This window comes from Mustela putorius, unplaced genomic scaffold, assembly GCF_011764305.1.
Source record: "Mustela putorius furo isolate JIRA1106 unplaced genomic scaffold, ASM1176430v1.1 tig00000179_pilon_pilon_pilon, whole genome shotgun sequence".
Taxonomy (NCBI): Eukaryota; Metazoa; Chordata; class Mammalia; order Carnivora; family Mustelidae; genus Mustela; species Mustela putorius.
Genome location: NW_025421305.1, coordinates 11251258 through 11259450, shown reverse-complemented (window position 1 = coordinate 11259450; position 8193 = coordinate 11251258).

The window sequence follows — 8193 nt, the reverse complement described above, 5'->3', positions numbered from 1 at the left end:
TGTTAGAAATTGTGAGATAGGTAAAGAAGAGATACTGTTCCTGTCATCAAGGAGCTCACAACTGAGATTCAGAGGCATGGACCAAATCTGAAAAAATTAGCTATCAAGGCAAAAGCTTAGGTAGGCTCCATACCCAATGCGGGGCTTGAACTCATGACCCTGGGATCAGGAGTCCTAGGCTCTACTGACTAAGCCAGCCAGGTACCCCTATCAAGGCAAAAGTTTAAAAGATGATCTTCACCATATGGAGGTTTCTGTGCAGGCAGGGAAAGGTGGTCCCCACGTGAGCTACAGAACTCACAGCAAGGCCAGCCCTCTGAGTGTCTATGGGTCAGTGGTGACGTGAGCTGGAGTTTTTTGTTTTTGTTTTTAAATGGGTGGTTTTTGTGTAGGAGAACAGCAGGGAGAGGTGTTCCCACAGAGAGGAGGTACTGTACACAAGGGAGTCAAGTCTGAGGCCTAATGGAAAGCCATCAGACTTGCCAGTCAGGCTGAAACACCAGGTTCATGTAAGGTAACGCTCTCAGGCTGCCTTCAACTTTCCAGAATCCTGCATCAAAGTTACCATCTAAGAAGGCATTTACCAAACCATGTGGCCAAAACTTGTGTTCTATGGGAGCCTGGGTGGCTCAGTCAGTTAAGTGTCTGCCTTTACCTAAGGTCATGATTTCACGGTCCTTGCTCAGCGGGGAATATGCTTCTCCCTCTGACTGCTGCTCCCCCTGCTTGTGCTCTCTCTCTCTTTCTCTCTGTCAAATAAATAAATAAAATCTTATTAAAAACCATACATAATGTGCTACCTTTTGTCTATAAAAGAAAGAAAAATATAAAATATTCTATTTTCTGATTTTTGCATGATGACACGCAGAAAGGATGTGAACCAGAAATCAGTGAAAATGGCAACTTACAGGATGCACCTGAGCCTGAGGCCGAGAAGACCTCCTTTGCAATAGACCTTGACATATGAATGGGTTAAAGATCTCAATCATCTTGCTACTTATGGAATCCGTGCTTGGGGTAGGGGACCACTGAGGACATCCTGGTTCCAAGACTAGATGTGATTCAGTTGGAATATTTTGTTACTGGTGAGATTGTTCTTTTAAAGAGTATGTAGTTGTTTTCAAATGGACTCTTTCATAGTTCCATTTTTCTCACTAAGCACTGAGAAATAGCTGTTTCTGTTCTATCCATGTACAAGCCATTACTTCCAATATCGATGTTTTATCGCATTGAATATTTACCGGGTTCCGTGGTCAATCATGAAGCATGTAAATATGGGAGAACTCATTCATAAACTACCATGATCACAGAGATTCTGTGGGAAGCCCATCTCCTCAGTTGCTTGGGAATATTATGTATAAGATTTACAGTCATTGCAGGTGGCACTTTAGAGGTTTTCTTATGTGACTGAAGGGTCCTTCCGTTACTGCTGCCACCCAGTAAGAGCACAGGCGGTGCTGTGTGCTGAGTAGAAAGGTGGGTGGGGACCAAAAGCAGCTTCCTGGTGTCTGTAGGGGCCAGCATGTGGACTTGCCATGAAGTAAAAGAAGTGGCCACAGGGCACCTGCATGGCTCAGTCAGTGAAGCATCTGATTCTTGGTCTGAGTTCAGGTCATGATGTCAGGGTCATGAGATCGAGCCACGCACAGGGCTCCAAGCTCAGTGAGGAGCCTGCTTGAGATTCTCTCTCTCCCTCTGCTCCTGCTCTATGTCTCCCTCTCTCTCTCAAATCAGTAAATATATCTTTTTTAAAAAAAGAGAGAGAGAAGCAGCAGCTAAATTCAAGGGCTGCCTCCCTTAATCAGCATGCACCCCCACGCTAGAGAGGAGTTTCATGAGGCAGGGTTTCAGGCGTTGGATTGGCCAGCGCCCCTAGGGGAACACCATGTGCCATGCGACTGCGGCCACTGCAACCGCTCACACCCTTTGGGTGAAGGGCTTCCAAGCTCTGTTGCAGCAGAGATGAGTCATCCACCAGGGCACTTCTAGATCTTTCCTACAGGGACGTGGGCTTTCAGCTCTGCGCATCTGTTTCTTCCCAGGGAAACACAGGTTTGGGCAGCAGGAGAGCGCCTAGAGCCTTGTGGAGAAAGTTGCAGCCTCTGCTTCAGCTCTTTCAGAGCCCATGACCCTCTGCGACAAGGTGCACGTTCATTTCTTTCAGACCGCTACTGAGTACAGGACGTAAACCTAACCTTCAAAGTTCACTGGAAGTCTTCGGGAGTACTTACTATTTAAAGAAAGCAAGCAGCAAATCCTGGAAAAATGTGAATAATTACAACAAAATTGACATATCGTGTAAACTTGGATCTTATATCACTTTAAACATGGGCGCCTGGGGTGCACAGCTGTCTTTTTCCTTTATTTTCCAAAAGCAGAGGCTAGTTTATTCCTTTTTCAAGGTGGCGAGTTGTTGATCAGGTCACTGTTGCTGCGGTGAGCAGCACTTCCTTCTTGCTGCCCTCCATGGCCAGGACATCTTCTCTTTTGAGTTTGGGGCAACCATTCCTGTTTCCTTACCTTTCTCCCCTTACCACATGACACAGTGACTGAGCAACCTCTCAGGGCTAGTTTGGGAGGAGTTGAGGGAGTTCGAATGGGGCTTTTTATTTATGACTCATTTCCACTAGTCTTACAGAGATGATGGACGGCACCGAAAAACACATCCAATTTCTGAGGCTAGATATTGGCTAACTATGTAGCCAGGCCCCTTTGGCTCTCATTGAAGGGGAAACTTAAGCTATTAGCTGAGATTAAGTGACTCATTTTGAGGTCAAACCATAAATCAGGGATAGAATGAGAATTAGAACCATAGCTCCAAAGAGCCGCAAAAAAAAAAAAAAAAAAAAGACTTAAAGAGGAAAAAAAAGGAATACCATTGAGGAAGATTACTCTTTCTCCTCTGGCTACAGTGACAGACAACCTTGGCTGTGGATTATTCTCAGGGATTAATAATTCATTTCGAACCCCAGTAATGAATGAGAGTGTTCATGGACACAGGACCTTTGTGTGACAGTTCTGTGCTCTGCTCTAGAAGACAGAGGAAACAGATTTAAATGGTTCATCCATCTCTACCTGCTCCGTTGTCTGCAGGGTTGATGTACTTCAACGTAACCCAGTAAGAATTTATTTAGCACATGTTGTGTGCCAAGCGTTGTGTTAATCCTCTACAACAAGTATCAGCAATTTAAGTAAGACCCCATCTCTGTCCATAAGGAACGTAGAATTTAGTGATCTATTCCTTACCTCCAAAGATTGTTTGAACCATCCTCTTGTTGACTTATATAGTTATAAGAAGAACACAAATTTGACTTTGACTCTGAAGTATCAAGGATACACAGGGTTCTTTAACCCACTGAGCCACCCAGGCACCCCAAGGATACACAGGGTTCTTGAAGACACAGTTGCTTGGTTTCTGTTCATCCAGATGAACTGGGGGATGCCAATGGGCACATATTGACATTGGTGTCTGCCCTTCAGCTGTAGACTTGGAAAGCATATTCCAAATCTCCGGGGAAATGTGTTGGCAGGCATTTCCATCCAGATATTATTAACAAAACTAAAACAATCCACACATCGATTCTGACTCTCTGGGAGGTCCTTGATGGAAATGTTAGCCACTGGAGTTTCAAGTGCTTTTGTCCAACCAAATCTCATTTCCCAATCGGTCATAATCTTTTAAGTAGCTTTTCTGTATGGGGGTAAATAAAGTAGCATAGGCATTTCCTTGTCCGGCCACTTTTTACATTTTTCATTACTGTGACATTTTTGAAGGTTATGACTGATCCATGACTTAACGATGTAAATACCCTCAATAGCAAAAAGACTGTTGGCAAAAATATCACACAAGTCCGCCACCAGCTAGAAATCTGAAAGAACATGTTCTGTGCAGTCCATTCAGTCAACACGCATGTACTAAGCACTCTGCTAGATCTTGTGTGTCTTAGACCCCTGTCTCGATCTCTTTGGGCCTCAGCTTTCCTCATCGATGAAATGGGAATGATGATGCCTGCCTCACAGGACGATGGTGGAGATTAAGGACAGCAGCTATGTGAAAATTCCCAGCCCGCACAGGGATGTATTTGGTAAATGAAGTTTCCTGTTACTGCTAGGGGAGAGGGGACAAAAAACAACAACAAAATATATCTATAATTTGAAGATTTATTTATTTATTTATTTATTTGACAGAGTGAGAGAGAGAGAGCGCACGTGCATGCAAGAGCATGAATGGGAGGGACAAAGGGAGAGGGAGAGAGAATCTCAAGCAGACTCCAAGCTGAGAGTGGAACCCGATGAAAGGCTTGATCCCAGGATGCTGAGTCATGACCTGAGCTGAAACTAAGAGCCGGATGCTTAACTCACTGTGCCACCCAGGCACACCAGGACAAACATGTTAATGAAATTTTCCCACCTTCTTCAAGTTGCTTCCCCCACTACTCCACTCCCACCTTCTTCACCTTTTAACAGATGTAACTTGGGGGACTTCTTCAGAAGGAAACAGAGGTCATTGCTTGGGAACACCTTCACATTCCTGTCTTCTGACCTCTCAGTCTGTACTCATCTTTGCTTAGATGGTCTCAGAGCATCACCATCTTTCCTGCTGACCAGATTAACTCATCATTCTGTGTTCTGGAGTCCATTCCTTCCCAGTGAAGGATTTCTTGCCTCCCAAAACTTCTTTCTCCTCCTGTCCTCAGGTACTTTACTTTTGGTGTATAAAGAAGCCTGACCATCCTCCGCCTGGGCTCATGAGCCTCACTCTGAACACGGCCCCCTCTTCTTTTCTTCAAAGTTTCTGGAAGGACTAAAGATTGCTCACTCTCTCACCCACTGTTCAGTTCTCAAGCCACTATCCTCTGGCTTGTTAATGACAAGCCACTGAGATACCTCTTCCCAAAGTTATCATTCATTTCCAAGCTGATTGAATTTTATTTCACTTTATTCTTTATAGGTCTTCATGACTTTTGAAACTGCTTTCCTTCTAGAAACTGCTACTCCTATGACATTGTGGTTTACTATGCTGGTCCTCTTCTTTCTGCCCTGGTCACTCCCAGTGACTCTAGGGGCTCCTTCCTTATTCATTATGCCTGATGATGGACACCTCAGTGTGGGTAGTTTTCAGTGCATTTCACATAAATTATTGCATTTTGGTCTTCACAACAAACTTTAATGAGTGTTAGTATCTCCCCCTTTTATTCACAAAAAATGTGAGACTTAGAAGTGCTAAGCCAGGGTCACCTGGGTGATTCAGTCATTAAGCATTGGCCTTTGGCTCTGGTCATGATCATATGGTCCTGGGATCAAGCCCCGCCCGGGGATCCCTGCTCAGGGGTTGGTGGGGGCTGAGATTGCTTTCCCTCTCCCACTCTCCCTGCTTGTGTTTCTGCTCTCGCTGTCTCTCTCTGTCAAATAAATAAATAAAATCTTGGAAAGAAAGAAGGAAGAGAGAAGAAAGAAAGAAAGAGAGAGAAGCACGAAACCATCTGCCCAGAATGATACGCTAGTAACGGCCAGAGCCTGAGTCCTACCCAGGGAACCAAGTCCCAGAAGCCCCTCCTTTCAGCACCTAAATGTTAGCTTTCCCCTCAACCCTTTTGGTTAATTTTAACACTTCATTTATCTTGATCTCACCTGGATGTTTTCCCAGATAAATCTAATTTACTTCCAGGTTTTAATGATAACCTACCTATATGTGGATGACACCTGGGTCGGTTCAGACCAAGAAGCAGACACCAAACCGGAACAGGATGTGGGAGAGCCTTACTTGGGAGAAATACGTGGAGCAGACACAGGAGAGAGGGAGCGCCTTGGGACCCTCAGGCCAATCACACATTTGTGAAAGGAGACTGAGGACAGAGGAGGATCAGGTAGGGAGAGCCTCGGATTGCAGCGCGGTGCTGAGAAAGTCTGTGCGGGAGGACTCCCCCAGGGTGTCCTGTGCTGTCACCAGGGGCAGGAGCGGCCCGGGGAAGTGGGGCTCAGGGAGGGCTGCAGTGGGCAGCGGTGAAGGAGCAGAAGGCTCTCTGCCAACTATGCTCATCCCAGCAGGTTCTCTGGATGGGAGACCGGAGCAGTATATACCGTAGTGGTACACCTCCGCCGTTAGCACAAAGCTCTGGTTTACATTTTCAGTCTTAACTTGTCTTTGAATTTCAGTCCCATACTCAACTGCTGCTTCCCATGTCTACCCCAGTCTCATAAAACATTGAGCTTAGCATGTCTGACACTTAACCCTGCATGCTTAGAGGTGAACCCCAAGTGCTAGGGCATTCGTTCCCTGAGGGAAGTGCAAGGAAGGTTTCCTTGAGGAAAGCACCTGGAAAATCACAGAATAGATGACCAGCCCCTGTTTCAATAGAGGATTATCCACTCAGCCATGGTTGTTACTGGCCAAGAAAGGTTTAGTCACAGGAGAGTTTCATGCTACTATTAAAACAGCCAGTTGCTAAAGGCAAATGAGGCAAGTGCTTTAGTTTCCCTGAAATTTGAGGACCTGTAGGCTTGGGATGTCAGCCTTTTAAGTGCAGTCAACAATGACACATATCTGTTGGATGGGTTTCAAGTTCAGTCACCGACTTTGCCATAGTGCTCCCTGACCTCACCTCACACTTCCCATATCCTTTGAACTTGAGAGGCAAACTCATTCTTAACCTCTCTTCAGGGAGGGATTGTTTATTGTTTCTTCGAAGAGAAACTTGAGAAGGCCAACAGTGTGGGCCTCTTTGCAGGTATAATGAATTCTTGATGGCTCCGAGAAACAACTACCTAACAGAGTCTATTTCGGTTTTCAAGTCTATTTCAAAGAAGTTTAGAAAGTCACCCAAGTTTGAGTATTTTGAGTTTAATTTCAGGGTAGGTCAATAGAGATATTACCCTAATGTGCTCTAGAGGATACTAGATATTTTGCTCCGTGAACTGACTTGTGAAAATTTAATCAGCTAACTTACCTTTCCCATCTCAGCACATCCAGGATACAGAAATGAACACTTCGCTTCTTCCAGAAGAAATTTATTCAGCATTCTCTATGAGACAATGTAATAGAAACTATAATAGATCGGATCGACAGACACCTGTGAAGATGCTGTAAACCATAAATAATGCCAAATATCAGCCTTATAATTTTGATATCTAAACATAATTTCCCTAGGGGATTCCATTTTAATAACAAATCATTTATGAACTGGATTCATATTCATGGTTATTTTCTAAAGGAAATGATCTCATTATCTTCCTTTTGACTATAGGAGGAGCAGAGAAACAGCAGGAGAAAGACGGCTGAAGGAAAGGTCATGGCTATTGATTTGATTGTTCAGGCAGATGATTAACTGCCTGTGCAGAGGCAGCCCCAAGGGCCACAGAAGCTGTCGTTCAATTTAAGACTTTCCCAAGTTTCCCTCCTAATTACTGAAATCTGATCGTTGTTTCACAGGTATACATTGGTAGTTTGATAACTTCATTTTGGGGCTGTAACTTTTCCTCCATGGTCAAAACTAGCATAAGGGCTCTATGCACAGTAGTGCTTCTCCATGCTGGTGTTCATCTTTGTCTGCCAAGGTGGGAAGGAGCAAGAGCTAGAAGCCGGGAGAGATCAGACCCGAGAAACACAGATAAGGTGAGGAGAGGAGGCATGGTGGCCACACTACATGGCCACTCGTTCTTTTTTTGGAGTACTGACCAGTCCCAGCACGAACAGATACTTTCCTGGTGGAGCAAACTATTGGTTCTCTATAATCCTGTTAGCTGAGACAACCTGGGGTCAGGGGATCAGTTGCAGGTTATGTGTCACAACACAATACTACCAATAAACTTCAAGTTGTATTAGCAGCAACCATTATTATTAGGAAATACATGGGAGCCCGTGAATGGTTATTCTTGAAATCACACCTTTCTCACTCCTGTCCATTCCAATGAGTTTCTCTGGGGGAGAGACTGAGGATGGAGAGGGTTACTAATGGGCCAGGAAGAATAGGAAATCACTTCACAGCTCCTCTTCTCGGGGTTTGGTGCCCAAGCACCTCACCTGTGTTGGGAGTCATGGTGAGAATAAGGTTGCCAACCGTGGGTTCAAGAACAATTTCTCAGGAGGATCTCTGGGCCTCAAAGCTGGGGCATGACCATACTTAATGTGTGGCCTCTTTCTTCTCCCTTCCTCTCACTTTGAAGTCTGACCCACAGGTGCTTATACTTCAGATG